This window comes from Cynocephalus volans, chromosome 13 (assembly GCF_027409185.1).
Source record: "Cynocephalus volans isolate mCynVol1 chromosome 13, mCynVol1.pri, whole genome shotgun sequence".
NCBI lineage: Eukaryota > Metazoa > Chordata > Mammalia > Dermoptera > Cynocephalidae > Cynocephalus > Cynocephalus volans.
Window position 1 is genome coordinate 63,307,319 of NC_084472.1, and position 18,399 is coordinate 63,325,717.

The 18,399-nt window shown below is 34.2% G+C and overlaps 1 protein-coding gene across 2 annotated transcripts in view; it reads left to right on the plus strand.

The window, feature by feature from the left end:
- Positions 1–3,311: 3,311 nt before the first annotated feature.
- Positions 3,312–18,399, plus strand: part of CCDC102B (coiled-coil domain containing 102B) — a 301,210-nt gene continuing 286,122 nt past the window's right edge. For both annotated transcript variants that reach the window (XM_063077429.1, XM_063077430.1), the window contains exon 1: positions 3,312–3,395. The gene's annotated coding sequence lies outside the window, so the exon portion shown is untranslated. The remainder of the gene's footprint in view (positions 3,396–18,399) is intronic.

The following is an 18,399-nucleotide window of genomic DNA, read 5'->3' on the forward strand; positions in this document are numbered from 1 at the left end:
CATTTTTCTTATGCCCCAGTGATTGTTGTGGGATGTGAGGTGTTAATATCATGGTGTGTATGCACAGGTGTATTATAAACAATGGTGCCAATGTACCCATTGAACTAGGAGGGAAACCCTGGATAACATTGTCTGCGTGATTCTGGTAGCTCCCATGCTGTCAATAAACAAAGAAGTTTTGAGCCAGACTTGGCGATAAGGACAAAGCAGGTCACTTATTCCACTTTCCAACCCTAAGGAAAATGTGGTTGTCGGGGGTGGGGGGGAGCCTTCACTTGAGAAATCTTCAAGTAAGACAGTGTCTTCCATGTGTAGTTAAGTTTCACTAGTCAGTAATTTATAAACTTGCCAGTAAAAAATTATGGTGAGATGAAAACCTGATGGATGTGGGTTTCAAAGAGATGGATGGAGATAAAGTAGAGAGAGAGAAATAGACAGTTCTTTCAGGTTTTGATATAAAGGTGGATTATTAGATGTAATAGGTGAAGAGTAAGAATTCAGGAATAACAAAGATTTATAGTTTGAGGATTGGATGGGTGGTAGTATCCTTATTTAGGACTGAGATTACGTGACAAGTGGAGGTTTTGGAAAAAAATAAGATTTGGTGTTTGGAGATTGAGGGATTTAAATAGCTGCTAGTTAATATTTCACTAGACTGTTGGAAATACAGATCTGAAGCTTGGCAAACATATAGGGACAGGCCATATATATTTGGGAGTTAACAGGCATATTGCTAAGGCTACCCCATAACAAATTACACAGATCTGTGGCTTAAAATGACATCTCAGTTGTGGAGGTTGTAAGTCCAAAATAGAGGTGTCATTAGGGCCGTCCTCTCTCTGAAGGTCATAGGGGAGGATTCTTCTTTGCCTCTTCCCTGCTTCTGGTGGTGGCTGGCAATCCTTGGCTTGTGGATGGCATCATGCCAATTTCTGCCTTTGTCTTGCCCGTGGCATTCTCGTCCCTGCGGTGTCTGTATCTAAATTTCCCTTTTCTTTTAAAGACACCAGTCATGGGATTAGGGCCCACCCTAATCCAGTATGGCTTCATATTAACTTGATTGCATCTGCAAATAAGGTCTTACTCATAGGTACAGGTGGTTAGGATTTCAACATATCTTCTTGGAGGATACTATTTAACCCACAACAATATATGGCAAAAGAAGCCTTAATAACAGATATGATTACCCAGACAGAGGACGTAGAATAAGAACGGAACCAGTGATGGTCCCTTGGAGGGATTCCACCATTGCAAGGAGGGGAAAGTAACAAAGGAAGGGATAAGGTCATAGCAAGGTCAGATGGTAAAAATAATCCAGCATAGTGGTGTTCTGAAAACTAGGAGAAGCAAATATATTGTGGAGAAGAGTTGAAAAGAGTTACAAGTCTTCAGAGATACCAAATAGCATAAGTACTGGAAACAGACCACTGTATTTCTGGCTAAAGATGGAAAAGAACAAGTTTGGGAGCAGGAAGATAACTTAAGAGTACACTGCAGTGATCCAGGAAGACTGTGATAGTTGCCTGAACCACAGTAGTGTCAATGGAAAGAGGGGATTGGGCAAGTTATTGAAGTACAATCAAAAGAAACTACTGCTGGCTTGCATATAAAGTAGAAGAAGGACTCAATGATGATTCAGTATTTTTCTTTAGCAAACTAAGACTGATTGACATAGCAGGTCCATGAAGAGATGGTGATTCGGTTTTAAACATGTTGATGCCATATCTGTGGTATTTTCCAGTGGAGGGTATAGTGTGCTGATGAGTGCTGGAGACTCAAATGATCAGGTCCAAATGTAGGTATTGGGAGTCATCTGAAAGGAGATGGTAATTGAAACTATGAGACTAGGTGACATTATCCAGAAAGAGATTATACTGATTTACCTGAGAACATACCTGATATATACCAAGGAATAGGAAGAGAAAGACACACCAGCAAAGAGAAGGTCAAGAGGAAGACCAGGAAAACATTTGCCAAGATCAGAGAGGTCTTCAGGTGGGCTGGGTTGTGAACAGTGTCAGTAGCTGTGTAGATGTCACTTAGAAGGAGGACCAAGAGGAGCCTGTAAATTGGTTTATATATATATATTTTCATGTGCATGTATGTGTGTTTTCACTTTGCATTAAATGGGGTAGATGCATGATTAAATGGGGTTCTTGTCTGGAGAGAGCTCTTTCCATCATTTGACGCCACAAAGGAGAGAAGAATGGTACCTGGAAGTGAGAATGGATTGAAAGTACAATTTATTGGCATAAGTGAAATGACTAAAGAATTTATGGTGTTTCACATCTCATGGGTAAAATACATACAGAAAGGAGAGTTCAGAGATAGAGGAGAGAGATGCATGATTGGAGCAAGTTTGTCTCAAAATGGTTAGTTGGTCTCATACGGGAGAATGGTCACCTTTTCCACCAGGAAATACGGGGTAAAGGATGTTATTAAGTAGAAATAGACAATAAAACTGTTAACTAAGAATAATCCTTCAAACTAAAAAACATGAAGAATAAAACGATTTGAAGATATTTTCTCCCTAACTTTCAAATGCTGTTTTTGTCCTACTTAGGAGGAGAAAATAGTGTTTCCTCTGCCCTCTTCTCTTTTTCTTTGGGCGTTTTGTGCTGTTAGTTTCAACTGTAGAAGCTCTTCTATGTGGTCTGCCACCACCCTACATGGTGTGAGAATACTTCCTGACAGCTGAGTCATGTCACTGGAAAGCCACTCATTTTTCCCGAGGGAAAGGAGCTGGAGTGTTCTCACTGGGGGCCCTGGAGAGCACAGCTCATAAATCCTGCCAACAGGGCCAAGATCAAGAGTTTTGACATATGGTTTTTTTGTCATGATTTGTATATTCAAATATTTTATTAAATTTGTCTTTTCTCTTTTTTGGCAGTCTAATACAAATCAAATTGGACAAAAATTTTCTATTGTTTCTGTGCTCTGCAGTATAATTTCCCTTTAGATATTTTGCAGATAAGTACTTTGGTAGTTTTTTGCTTTGCTAGTTTAGGTTTTTGTATTATTCTTAAGTTATACTATTTAATTTTAAATACACTGTGGATGAAGGAGTGTGTGTTTTCTTCCTTTTCACTCACAGTCCATAATTTCTAATGTGTTGTAGGAAAGCTGTGGGTAACTATACTTAGGGAACATTAAAAATGATTTTATTATGGTTAGCTCACTTGCGATCCAAAGAGGGTGTTGTGGTATTGGTTTTGATAAAACTTTACAACCAATGGGAATCCTTTTTGAGTTAGTGTGGAGTATCCTTAATTCTGGAAATAATCCTGTTGGCCAGGACCCCAGAGCTGTACAGATGAGAAAAGGATGCAGGAAATTCTGTTGTTTACACATGTGTCTGCAACTGAGACGCTAGAGCAGCCCAGGAAGCCTAAAGGGTAAGAGTGTTTAATAATCTTGTGGTTTTGTATTTTATTTTTATACTTTCCTGCTGCGGCAGAGAATTTGTTCTGGGAGTAAAGAAAAAGACAGTTGCTTACAAGATGCAGAGCTCAACTACTGTAGGTCTGGGAAGTAGAAAGATTTGGAGTTTCTTTTTAAAGTGTACTTGATTTCTCCTGTACCCCTTTCATTTTTCCACTGAGGGTGTTTATCTGACAGCTTGTCATACATTTCCTGTCTTTACAAAATAACTGTACACTAAACAAAACTCAGGTAAGAATTTCAACTCTAAATTTAGGCGGTAATAATATGTTATTATTAAAACTTTGTCTTATAGTTCTCAATGAATATGAATTGTCAATGTGTTTGAAATAATCCATATTCCTACAGTAAAAAAAAATGTAAACCTTCATATCAATGCCTCATGCACTTTAAGTTCTTTTCATTTTGAGTCTTCATACTGAATTTGTCATTGTTAACTGAAAAGTATACTTCAAATTTAACAGTAATATTGATTTCCTCACATAAGTTATTTGCATAGTATGGAGGAGATAGCAACACAGAGTAAAATAATAAAATCCTGTACATAATGAAAAGGAAATAGACAATTATGTAGAAACAAATGATGGGACTGAAGGGAAAAAAATCTCTAGGAACGATTGGAAAGCATTTGTTTAGGTTTTCTGCAAGGAGAAATATAAAATGAATGTGAAGTGGGTAAGTATAAAACACAAATATAAGGAAGATATTCTTAAAACAAAAGTATAGTTAGAAATATGTAATATATGGCATCAAAATACATAACATTTCTTGATATTCTTATTTACATCAATATCATGTTTTCTGTTTTCTAAAACCGTGTGAATATGTTTTTGCTAATTTTTATTGTGGAGAAGGGTACTGTTACAACATTTAAGAAAAGGTTTGGTTAATCATTTTATTGTGAATAAATATCCTCATAAAATATTCTTGAATTCTAACTTTCTGTATTTTCATGAAAGTATTAAGGAGAAATCTTGAAAAGTTAGTGTTACAATATTTGTGTAAATTTTGTGTGATTTTGTAATATTGATTCATAATATCAATAAATCTATTGAATACATTTAGGAAAATGCTTTATGTGAATTGCTTTATTTTCCAAAAACTTCAAAAAGTAATTTCTTGTGAAATAAGAATTTTATTGTCTTTTTCATTCTTCATGTTTTCATTGGATTTGATAATTGCTTAATCATTGGGACATAGCTTTTTGGACCTCACTGTGCGTGTGGCCTCAATATAGTTTATGAAGGTTTTATCTAATTATTACAGCCGCAGTGATGATGACTGTAGTCCTTAAAAATATAAAAAATGATCTCAAGCCACCTCTTTGAAGAAGAGTCATATCTCTTATGCTGACAGTATAAGGTCAGTTGAATTCTTCCATAATGCCAAAATCTTTAAAGATTCACTTTTTAACAGGGATGTTAGTGCTAGATGATTTAAAGAGGCTTTAAAAAAGAGGTTTGACTTTCTGAGCTGTGTCTTGAAAAATTAGTGGAACTTAAATAGTTGCTGAAAGCAAGAAAAGTATTCCACCTTGTAGAAGTAGTTGGTGTAAAGAATTTTGAGGCAGGAATTAGCACCGAATAATGCTGGTAAATCTGTACAATTGGAGCAGAAAAAAACTCACTTTTCTGAGCAGCAGACAGTGTGCTCAGCAGGTAGAGCAGGGCAAATTTGTGGAGAATCTTAACATTCACACATAGTGACTTTGTCTTCATAGATTATGCAATGGGGGCAATTGCAGGCTTCTGAGAAGAGAAGGAATATTTATCATCATCATTATCAGCACCGCACTCTACCGAGTGAGCCACGGGCCGGCCTTATCATCATCATTATCATCCTGCCAACACATCATAGCATTTACTATCTGCAAGATGTTTTCCATATATATCTACAGTTTTCATAGCTGTGCAATAAAGTAAAATTTATTTTACAAATTATCTTCATTTTACATGTGAAGAAACTTGATGTTCAGAAATGTTTAATGATTTACTTAAAGTCACAGATAAGGTTAATACTGGAACCCAGACTCCAAACGTCTTTCTGGCTCCAGAACTATTTGCACTGTGCTCCACTGGTATTTTAGGAATGTGAATTTGGCAGAAGTTGAGCAGAATGGTTTTTTCAAATGGGTGTTGGAGTGACAGGGTGTAGGGAGGAGGTGGTGAAAAAACAATCCAAACGTCAATTCCAGGACTCTACAAATCCAGCTAGTCACAATTCTATCAGGAAAAGAGAGAAGAAATTAATAGTGCAAATCAGGAGGGTTTGCATATAAATTGGCTGTTTTATATTTAACACTATGCTTTTCTCTTTTCATAAATGTTGTATTCAGAGAGATCTTTCGATTTCTCAGAAGGAATTTTATCACTGATTTTCACTGACTATTAGCTATTCACAAATGAAATACGTAAGGTGACTGGAAATAATATTGGCAACACATTGGCTTTCCTTTGTTTCTTGATGTGTGATATGAATGGATACTTAGTGACCACATCCTCTTAAAGCTATGGAAAGATAAAATTATTATCAGAGAAAAGCATATAAGTTTTATTTCAATGGGTAAAAAGCATATATAAAACTTTTGTTGCCAATAGATAATGTAGAATACACTATATCCATAGTAAAAAGAATAGAAACTATTAACACTTTTTTCTCATATACACAAACCTTAAACATTTTACTTCTTGAAGTAGAATATGACTAGTAGTTGGAATAGCACTCATTTTCTTCTCTCCTAGTTTTCAATGCCTTCAATGAAATAAAAATCTAGCTTGTTATCTTTTGGGGGGGATATATGTATATGAATATGATGGTGTTTATGCCATCATTTTATAAATGCATTATATACTGTTTTAAGTGCATACTGTTATTTAAATAGGCTTCACTGGAGGAATACCTACTCCCGATCAGATGAGGATAATTGGCATGAAAAGATTTAGTCATTGACCTTATGAGATTTTATTTCAATTAAACAGGGCTAGGCTACTTTCCAAGACTATATCCCACAGAAGGAAAGTTTTAGTACCTAGTTCCCAGGCCTCAATGCCCTGACCAATTGTAGATGCTCTGTTGTGATTGTGAGCTTGAAACCTTGGTTGTAAACAGGAAAACTGAATATTGTATGGAATGAAATTAACTAGCAAAGAAAAGGTGGGTTGTGCTCTGGCCATTTAATTGAAGTCATAGCTTTGCACACGGTTATTATTATACTTAAATATATATCATTCCAGATAAAATTTAATATTTCCTAAGAAATACTGTCTTGTGTAGTAAAGATATAAAAATTCCTGGTGTTAAACTTCTGATAAGACTTGTTTTTTGTGCCTGAAGACAAATATTCTTACCATTGAGTACAAAGCACATGCTCACTGAAAACTTTATAAATGTATCTTATCATAGTGCCTGCTTTAAATCTGTAGAATTAAATCTACAAAAACCTAGGAGCATTTTAGTCATTGAGGAACATATGTTTCCTTCCTTTTTTTTTTTTTTAAGATGACTGGTAAGGGGATCTTAACCCTTGACTTGGTCTTGTCAGCACCACGCTCTCCCAAGTGAGCAAACCGGCCGTCCATATATAGGGATCTGAACCATGGCCTTGGTGTTATCAGCACCACACTCTCCCAAGTGAGCCACAGGCCGGCCCTGAGGAACATATGTTTCTAAGCTGTAGTAATCAGTTAAAATGTAACTCAAAGTGGCAATATTTTATGGAGAAGGACCTGTAGGAAAAATAGGCTCATTTTTATGTGGAAATAGTCTTGAGAGGGTTTCATACAGCCTTTCTTTTCCTTCCTTAGTAAATTTAGGATTGTGAAGGCATTATGTTAAAAGGAAAATTTATGATGTCTGCAAAAAATCAAATGGTATTATTATTCAACCTATTTTCATGGATTTGTCTTCTGTGTGCTCATCTTAAAGATAAGATAGAAATGTAATTCACTGAAGAGTGAAAATTACAAGTACTCAGTGGGATTATAACATTCAGTAGCACCGGAAAGGAAGGTGTGGAAGTGCCAGGTAATCCACTGGACTTTCATGTGGTTATGGAAGCTTCTATTTGTAGAATAATCCCAAAGATTTTCGAAGGGCGCAGGTCTGCTTTGTTCCATCTTATGGGTATAGTCGATGGCATAAAGGATTTGGGCTAGAGTTGCTGCCATTACATTTTTCTGATGCTGCCCAGGTTTCTCCATTTTTTTTCAATGACAAAGCTTAAGTTATAAAACATGATTTTGTGGATTGAAAACATTGCTTGTTGGAATTACGTAATGTTATGAATGAATGCTAAAGCTGTTGATGTCAGCTTTTACATTTTTGATATGGAATTAAATTTGACCTAATAGTGTAGATTGATGGGATAAATTCTGGGATTATGGGGTAGATAAAGGGGTGCAGGCTTCTCTCGGGCACCAGGGCCTAAGCCTAGCTGAAATCAAAGCTCTGCTCCTAGACCTTACATTGACAAATTCATCTGAGGTGGCAGGTCACTGTCTACTCTGAGGCTATAAATTTCCTTCATACTGTTGAGTAGGATGTTTATCCAAATTAATGAAAATGACTCAATGTAGAAGCGTAGGTCTTTATCGGAAACAGTATCAGAATTACAAACATTGCAGAAGGCAAATTCCACCTCCCGAGTTCTGAAATCCTTTGATTTTCTTGTCTTCTGAAAGGGATAACATGTTTTATTCTCTCAAATCCCCTATCCACTTTCCATACTGTTTAAAAAATATTTGTGGCCAAATAATTGTCTTTGCTTTTGTAGATATAATCACCATAAGCATATTTATGCATTATTTACATATTTGGTAGAATAGAGTCCCTGATAGCAATTAAAGTGGGTTGCTTGGAGTTAACCTCACTGAAAACTTTTTCTAGGGTATTTCTAAGTCTGTCAGTATCCAATCTTCAAATATCACGCTCTTTAGAGGAATCTGACTTATTTAGTAGAACTTAATATTTGCCTTGGGGAGAAAAATAATAGTTTTAAGTTGCTCTGTTTTCTCTTAAGCTTACTAATTCAGCAATAAATGTCTACTGTGTCTCAGTCACTGTTCTATAAAAGAAAATAGAAATGTGAACAAAACTCAAAACTTCCTGTTTTCATCAAGCATATCTTGTAGCTGGTAAAACAATAGGATTCATAAATTATCTGTAAATATTAAGTAATAAGTTCTGTGAAGAAAGAAAAGAAAATGCAGGCTGAGAGGAATAGAGAATGTGTGCTCTCGGTATAATTAGAAATCCCCTCTGTCAGGGTCAAAGAAGTAAGGAAGCCACTCACGAAGAATCTTGGGGAAAGTTATAGATAATGGAAGTCACAAATGCTAAAGTCTGAGTCAAGAAAAGACTGTCTCTCAAAGGAATAGCCAGAAACCCAGCAACAGCAAGGAATGAGCAAAGCAGAGAGCCATAGGCAGAGGCAGGTTTGATATCAAGCTAATTCAGCTTAAACTTCAATATACTCCTTTACTTAATACAGTTCTCCCCATGCCTCAACTGTAGGAGCCTCAGGTCCAGAAATCTCGGATCCTGGAGAAGAGTTGGGAGAAGCAGTCTGCATTCAGATCACGAGAACCTCGCAAGCTACAGTCACACCTTTCTCTTATATTTTGAGTCTGACAGGAAGCCATCTAGGTGTTGTGATCCTAGAAGTATTGTAAGTTGAGTTTTCAAATCATCACCTGGCTGTGTTGTAGGGTAGGAGAGTGCTAGAAGCAGTTAGAACAGGGAAAACACAATAGTCCAAGCAGGAAATAAGATGTTTGAAGTAGGTACTAGAGATGGAGTTGTTGAGATTGTGGATATATTTTATATTTCCTGCCAGACCTGATGGAATTTTGCAGCAACAATGTGCAGTGTGAGAAAAGAGAGTAATCATGGCGATTGCCAGGTTTGGTCTGAGAATGAAATATCCATTTATTGCCACAGGGAAGACTGTGGAGGAGGAAGTTGGGATGTGTGCAGAAGTTCATGAGTTTGTTTTTTGGAATGTGTGAAATTTGATAAACTGATTAGATGCCCAAGGGGTGATGTGAAGTAGGCAGCTGGATACATGAGTCCAGAGCTAAAGGAACATCTCAGGCTAGAGAGATAATTTTAGGAAACATCAGAAGATTAATGTATCTGAAGACAAAGGAGTGGATGAGTTCCCTTGGAATGATTAGCACCGGGGAATAGAAGAGATCTGGAGACTCAGTGCTGGGCTCTTCACAGAGGAGAGCAGATGAGGAGCAGTAACCAGCGAGAGAGGAGGAGAGAGCCACGGGAGAGGTGCTCTGAAGCCGAGTGAGCGAGCTGTTCTGGAAAGATGGAACGGATGGTCACATAACACGCTACTGACCAAGTGAAACAGGAATTTCAGGCCTTTAATTAACCATTAATTTAGCAATGTACAAGTCATTGATTGTCCTTGAGGTGAATTAGGGCTGAACACTGATAGAGTGACTTTAAAAAAGAATGAGATGAGTGAAAGGTCTTTTAAAGATTTTTCATTATATAAAATACCGGAGAAATGGGATGGCTCCTGGGTGGGGATCATGATTTTTTTTTAAGGTTCAGGGCATTACAGCATCTGCATTTGTTGATAAGAATGATTGAAGAGGAAGGTATAAACTGCAGCAGCCAAGTCCTTGTAGGTTACAGGAAATTAGATGGAGCAAATGGGAAGTTAGGCTTTAAAGGCGTGGACAATAGCTCCATAGAAGCAGGCAGAGTATATGGGTATCCCTGAGAGTGATAGGTGTAGTAGAAACAGTGTATGGCAGTCCTGTGATTACTTCTCTTTTCTAAGTGAAACAGGAAAAACGAGAGTTGAGGAAGATACGAGAAGTTTGAAGACAGAAAATATATGGAACTGTTTAGTAGAATGGGTAGTAAATTGATCAAAGTGGTAGAGTCAGCTTGATAGTATTGAGGGCTCATTTAAGGTTCAGAGTCAAGAAGTGAGAGCTCACAGTGAAAGATGTTTTCTCTAAATATGATCAGGTGTTCAGTTGCAGGCAGATAGTTGGAACTAACCAGTGTTAGAGTTTTCGAAGCAAGTAAGGTAGAGAGAATACCATGCTAGCCGAGAGTAATTTGTTAATTATGGAGCACAGAATAGAGAATGGAGGGTGAATATGAAATAAATGGAGAACTGTGAAAATGTAATGAAACCAATTGATAGGAAGCCCAAGTTGGGACGAAGAAGGGACAAAGAAAATTATAGGGACAATAAGAAGGGGTAATCAGAGAAGTGCTGGTCATTGATATGGGAAAAAAATGGTAGTGACATCTAGGTATATAAGGAGCCAGTATGTGAGGTAACGTGAGATTATTGGAATTAATAAGGAAGTGAGAAGTGAGAATACTGTAAGGATACTATATGTGAAAATATTTTGGACATTAAATTATTGTCCCTGAAAACGTTCAACATCTTCTCTACTTAACCAATTAAGTAACACAAATGAGTTCACTAGGTAAATTGTAATATGCATTCCCACACTGAGACTCTGTAACATTGTTAGTGATCTCATCCACTTTCGTTCTTTCTCTTTCTATCATGTTTTGATTGGTCCTGCAGACTGTATTAGAGGTCAATCTTCAGGCAGGATAAGATCAAGACAATTTTTCACATCCAACATGACTTATGGATGTTATTTGTCAAATTTTTGAATTAAAATAAAATAATTATTAATGTTCAGGAAACATGAGTTAGGATATTATTCTTGAGCTTCAGTTTACAATACAGCTGATGTTTTAATTATATATTTTTAAATTCAATAATTTTTCCCCATGCTATCTAAACAGCTTTAAATATATTTTTTATGGGATTTCTCAGAGCTTAAATGAGAATGTTGAGCAGACATATCCAATTTTTTTGACTGATCATTTTATTTTGGTGTGACTGTTACCACATACCCTCTTCCGAATTATGTGACCATGTGGCAGAGAATGATAATGTCCCTTTCACTTACATCTAAATGACAGACATGGCTACTTAGGTATGTAATTTTATTATCAGTAGAATACATTTTTCAAGCACTTATTGGCAAATAATGTTATTAGTAATCATCTTAATTTAGAGTATATATAGAAAAACTCTATGTAACAGACAGAAATATTGCCAAAACATACTGAACATGTTTTAAAAAATCAAAACAGGTTTCTATTTCTGTAAAACTCTGTTAAAAAAAAAATTTAAATTTTTTGAATCCTCGAGCTGTGCTGTCCAATATAAACATAATTCAAGCAACCTTTACAATTTAAAGTAATGACATTTAAGAAGCTTAAAAAAATAAAAATCTTAATACATTTTACTTAAGCCAATATATCAAAAATACTGTCGCTTAAAAATATAATCAATATGCAATTATAAGATATTTTGCATTTTCACTTTCTGTACTAATTCATACTTACAGAACACCTCAATTCAGACCAACCTCATTTCAAGTGTTCACTAACTGCATCTGGCAGATGGTTACTGTATTGGACAGCACATGTTGTATTACCCCAGAATATAGTTACAAAATATTCTCATAGCAACCATAGATTATATTTTAAGGCATTATATTTATCTCCTTGTTGTAAATGAAGACATGTGAGTTTGAATCACCTTATTAAGGAACAGAATTTACCCTAGGCTTTCTGAATCTTAATCCAGTGTTCTCTGGGTTCCACTATACCATTCTGATGTTATTATATTTGTATATTTGTTAATTGGATACTGAGAAGTATGTAAAATGTGGTTGCCTATAGAAATAACCTGTTCCAATATGTTCTTGCTATAATTTAAGAAAATCCTAAAAATTAAAGAAAATCTAATTGGTAGAAAAAGCAGGCAAGGATAAAAATTATGAAAACTAATTCTAGGAATTCACACAATTCTTAGTGATTTTTTCCTTTTTAATAAATTAAGTGAAGTATATAAATATGGAAAAAGCATGATATATTTAAGAGAAAAAGTAAAAATAGAGCTTCTGAGGAAGATTCAAAATTGTGACATTAGAAGGATTACTTGGGAAAGAGTTGAAGAAGAAATATTTATAAAATTGAGAGGTTAAATAAAAACAAAGAAAGTTTTCAGAAATGTAATAACTTAATCTGGTCTTCAACTCTTTGCAGCTTTCCTTGCACATGGCTTTGGTTTTCTATTTAAGGGATTGGAAAGTCAGATTTTTTGAGAAATATAAACAGTGGCTATTCACATCCTGTTATTTTGACATTTTTAATCCAATTCCTTGTCTTTACTAAGGAAATAAACAACTATGCTGAAATAAAAGCAAACAAATGAAAACTGATTCCAGATAAATTGGCAATTGTGTTAAGAACTCTGCTTAATAGTTAAATGGCTTTTCTCCTTTGTGCTATCTTCTATCTCAAAGGACAAAATCCAGAAACATCTGCTTAAAAAGATTATTGGGATGCTGGAAGTCTCTGTCTCAACAAATTACTAATACATTTTGGCCAAAATAGAGAAAGTATGGGTAGGAATTAAAACAAGGAAAAAGTTTCACTAGCATTTATAGCAACTAATTTTTGAATAAAAATCTAACAGTTATGTTTAAGATTTCATATATTTTCTTAAGATTACAAAATCTTAACTTTTCCAGTGAAATAAATATTTTAACCTCATTATTATGAGAAGTAGCTTATATATTGCATAACTATAGTATTTTGCTTTTCCAAGTGGCATATCTGAAAACTGATTACTTCTCTTCTATTACATTTAAATTGAAAGAATGTGATTGATATTTTTGAAGAGTTTATAGAAATACGATATAAATCTAATGATAGTACCTGAGATAAAGAAGTCAACATTTTGTTTAAACATGAATGTATTATTAGCTGCTGTTCTGATAATTGTGATATATATACTTATATTAACGTATCTCTTTTTGTTATATAATATAAAAACATTCAGTTTTGAATAATTCTACAGTTCTTTCTTTGCTTTTTTTTAGACCTTATTAAGTTTTTCTAAGTATTTCAATGATCATTGTCAAAGAAAATAATCGGTTTAATATCTTTATAGTATATAAATATTGTTTTATTATATATAAAATAAATTTTAAAAGTTCCTTTTGTATTTGTTCATATGATGAGGTATGATATACTTTCTAAAACTTACACTATTTCTGTTCAGAGGTAGGTAGCCTTGTGATTTCAAAATAGATTATCATGTATTTTTTCAAAAAACATAATTATGAAACTTGGGGAGGTTCGTATTCACTAATAATTTTATTTCCTCAATATCCTCTGCAATTACATTAATAAAGGCATGTAATTCAAGGACTAAGTCTGACCTGCAGTAATTTGGATTATTATCCTGCAGTATTGTACTTTGAACATGTTGACATGGGTGGGTGGAGGCAGCTGACTTTCCTGTCTAAAATATTTTGAGAAATTTTAAAGTTCAATTAACTTTCAGCCCAGAATTCCTTCATTTTTTTTCAAAAAGAAGAGTTGGACATGAAAATATTTATATTTAGGGTATTAATATGGGATATTAAATAAACTCCAAAATTACAGTTGGATTAAGTTTGTTATAGTTTATGGGACTCTATTTTTTTCTAGTTTTCCCAACATGTTCAAAATAATTTGTTTTGATCCATTTATAACATAATTTTTGTTCCATTTAAAAAGGTTAACTTCTGTATGACTTACTACAAAAGAATCTTTGGAAAACCTTTTTTTTTAAATACATGAATTTCTGTGAGTCAGATTTCACAGGTAATCAGAACATAAACTCTATGCAGGTGGACATTTAAATCTATTTATTCACTGGTGCATCTTCAACTCCTAGAATGGTGTGCCTGGCACATAATAGAAGTTCAATAAATATTTGTTGAATGAATACATAAATTCAATGTTCAAAAAAAAAAATGTTACAGCCCTTTCTGAATTTGTATTCTATTTAATAACACGCAGAAATGAGTATATTTTGTATACTAATTGTATAGGCATGTATGTTTTTAATAAAGCAGTCATCAGAAATACATTAGTTTACATGCATTTGCTGGGTTTTGTGTCTTTTATTTTGCCTTTGTTTCACATGAATTGCTAAAATGTTTTTAAAACTGTAAACTGGATGTCAATGGAAATAAAGGCAAAAGGAAGTAACTACAGGTACTTTAAAAATCTTAATCTTAAAATTGCTACATTTTACAACTTTTCACATCATAATTCTTGTTTCTAATTATGTGTAAGTTAGTTTGTATAATGATTTTTCAGTCAAATTTAGACCTACAGAAAGATTTGCGTGAGAGTGCTGACTTTGAATAGAATGTATTATGTACAAGGGATGTTGGTTTAAAAAAATACAAACAAACAAAACCTGATAGGACCAAAAATTTGGAAAGAGGTAGTGAGCAGCTATTTCATAAGAATGCATTTTCAGATGGATTTGATTCTTATCTTTATCTTAACAAAAGTTACTTATAAACCTTAATGAAGAACTTTTATAAAATGGACAATCATTTTCACAAACACACAGTAGGTGGTAAAGGTCTGTTCAGCTGTAACTATGCATCACACATGTGACTTCTATCTGAAAATACAACAGCAAAAAAAAAAAAATTTTTTGTTATAATTTTATGATACTGTGAGAGAAAAAAATCAAGCAAACGTTTCCCCTAATTTGCCTTAATGATCTGAAAAAACAAAATCTGTTAATAGTGTGTTTTAGACTACATCACTTTTGAATGCTTCCTGAGCACAGGTTACTCTCTTAGGTAGGTGTAAGTTTGCTGAGTTTTTTTTAGAGAGACTTTGTTTTGAAAACTGTTCTTAATTAGGAAGACTAAATAAATGTAAAACCATATAGAGCCTCCATGGAAACTTTCAAGAAAACAGTTTCCCTTCTATGCTGATAAAAATGTAAACTTTAAGGAAGGGAACAATTTAGATACTCAGGAGAGGTTTTAAGAAAGAGGGAGCTTTGAAAGGGACAGACAAGGTGACTATGAGTTTGAAAGGTAAAAGGCTTTCTGGAAGGCGGGGAGCATGGTGAAATAGTGGGATGTCAGGAGAGGATCTGAAGGTTGCATGTAGCAGGGAGGTGGGATAGCTATCTGACTTTTAGAGACAGGGAGAGGAGCTGAGCCAGAAAGGCAATGTCTGGAGCTAGAAGAGACAAATATTGGCTAATATTTGTCTCTCCCAATATTTGGCTGAATTAGGATTTAATGCACTAACACTGAATGAGAAACTGTATAGGAATAAAAATATTTGCAGTGTTAGATTTTTATCATGACAGATCTGTGCTTAATCTTTTATTTTTGTATAAATACTCTTGCTGAAAAATAAGATTGCAAAAGCTCTAAGTCATGGTTGGGTTTACAGAAGGGAAAAGCAGCTTTTCAGATTTCCATTAGGAAGATTCACTATTTTAATAGGAAATATATATTTGAGTAATTTGATTTAAGACTCAAAATCCAAGTTATGTTAATATATCAAATAGCCTTTATTCTACTTTATGAAAAGTGTTAATTTTTAAAAAACGTATTTTGTGATAAAATTTAATTCTTAACCACATTTATTTCAGAAAAAAATTTTCATTTTTCTCTGAATGTTGTAATTTAGAAATTGTGCTATGTATGATTACTGACTGGATTATGGTAGTTATTAAGCAGTAGAAAACAACTTCATGTTGTAGTTCAGTTTAAATAAGAAAGCATTTTAAAGAACATATTAATGAATTTAAATAGCCTCTGTATAGATTAGCATTAAATACCTCCTATAATCAGAAGTTAATGCCTTTCAAATGTTGGGTATTGACTGAGTAGGTTGATGTTTTTGAGTAAATCAAAAAGAAGCAAAATACAAAGAGAAATCAAGACCCTAATATTCAAGCATTTCCTATTTTTAAAATGTGCACATAAATATTTTAGTTCAAGCTCGTGCTTCTACATTTTTCATGGAAGAAATATTCCTTCTGAATATTTCCTAACATGTAGGAACTGAGCATTGACACCCGAAGGAAGCTGAATTACTTAGGCAATCCAAGATTAAAATATTGGGTAGAATAAGTGGGATATCCAGGTACCCAAGCAGAGGGAGCTTGGAGAGGAAGGGAGGGGTGGGATAAGGAGTGTACAGGAAGGGAGAGGAGGGCAGGGCAGGGAAGCCCACGAGGTAAGACTGGTGCAGCTGTGATGAGGACTTTGAGCTTAAAAGCCCAAGAATAATGGGAAAGCAAGAGAAGGGGTTTTAGCAAAGATGAAATAATCAAATTAAAAATATTTTAAAAATTTCTCTGTTGATTGGAGAATAGTATTGGAAGGGAGAGCAGTTGGAAATCTTTTTCACTAATCCAGGAGTGAGATGATAGCATTTGCACTAAAGTGGCAGAGATCGAGAAAAGTGAATGTACATAAAAACCTTTTAGAAGTTCAAATGAGTGGGGCTTGGTAATTGATTGCATATAGGGCACGATGAAGAATGCTTTGTAAGGGAAGTCTAGATTACTGGCTTACACAAACTGAAAGGATGGGTGATGCCTTTTATTAGTGGGAAAAACTGGGGGAAACAGAATTAGAATTAATCTTCTGTAGAATAAGTGTAAAGAGCTTTCCTCAAACTCTGTGCAGCACCAAAATTCATGCTTTTCTTTTAGAAAACAAAGGGAGTATTTTCTCTACTCCAGTTTTTATGAAAGGTATGAAAAACATTTCTCTAATACTTTCTTTGAGAAATTTTCTAGCTGTAATAATTGTTCTGGCATTAATCACTTTTTTCCTAGGCTTTTCTCTTAGTGACAGACTTTGGACACTGTTAAGGACAAATACCTATTTAATTTATAACATTTCTCTCAATAAATCAGCTACTTAGAGTTGAAATACACTGGTTTCATTGAGAAACAATACGAAAAGATTTGGATAATCAACACGTCCTTTTTCGAAACATTATCATAGAACTTAGGAACAGAAATGTGGGTTAGTTCTTCATTCAACGGCCAGTTATATTCAGACATTACCCAAAGTCTATCACATATAATCATATCATTTTCAAAGGAAAATTAAAGATTAAAATACAGCAATTTTCTGTCTTTAGACAGACATTTCTTTTGATTTACTAAGAATCGTTAAAGACAAAGTATTAAATGATAAAGGGAATATCCTAAGCTATTTCTTCATGTTTAAAAATAATGCCAAAGAGTGCCTACATTTTGAAAAATGTGAATAGTCACAGAAGTATTTTATGTAGAAATAACAGCAATGAGCATGTTTCCCAAAATATTTCATTTGAAATGAAAGGAAGCTGAAAAGGAAAAACAATTTCTACAATATGTTTAAATTTAAAGGGGAAACACTAACTTTATTGAGGAAAACTAATACTCCAGAATAATATTTATTCTTCTGATATCAGAGCTAAAGTGTTTGACACACTAGATTATTTGCCAGTAAAATTTTCGACAATTTAGTAATAAACAGAAAATGCAGATCGTTTTGCATTGTAGCATAAGTAGTTCTTCTCTATCGTGAAACAAGAAGTATTTCATGTGGATTTATATGATCGTATCACCATAAACTTGCCTTTATCATATAGTTATGAGATTAAGTCATTATAAGCTAAAAACCTTTTGATTGCCAGTTCTGAAATATTAAAAGTAATTTTGTAATTACGACCAATTATTCTCACTTTTCCCTTCATTTCTTTGACTTACACAACCCCCACACCCCACTCACACCCCCACAAGATATGTTTTCATCTCAATCTGAGGATTTAAGATTGAAATAAGATTCACTTATGTCAATGGATATACATAAACGAAACTGCATGAAGTGCCTTGTGGCAGTTGTAAACTCTGTTAATTAAATTGTAGTTTTAGTTCCCTCTAGACTCATTGATTGCAAGTCTTCTACGTTCTAGTCACTGTGAGGACAAAGATAAATAAGATACAAGTTCTGCCCTTAAGAGCTCATAGACTGGTATAAAAACATATATTAAAATTATTATGCAGTGTCTTGA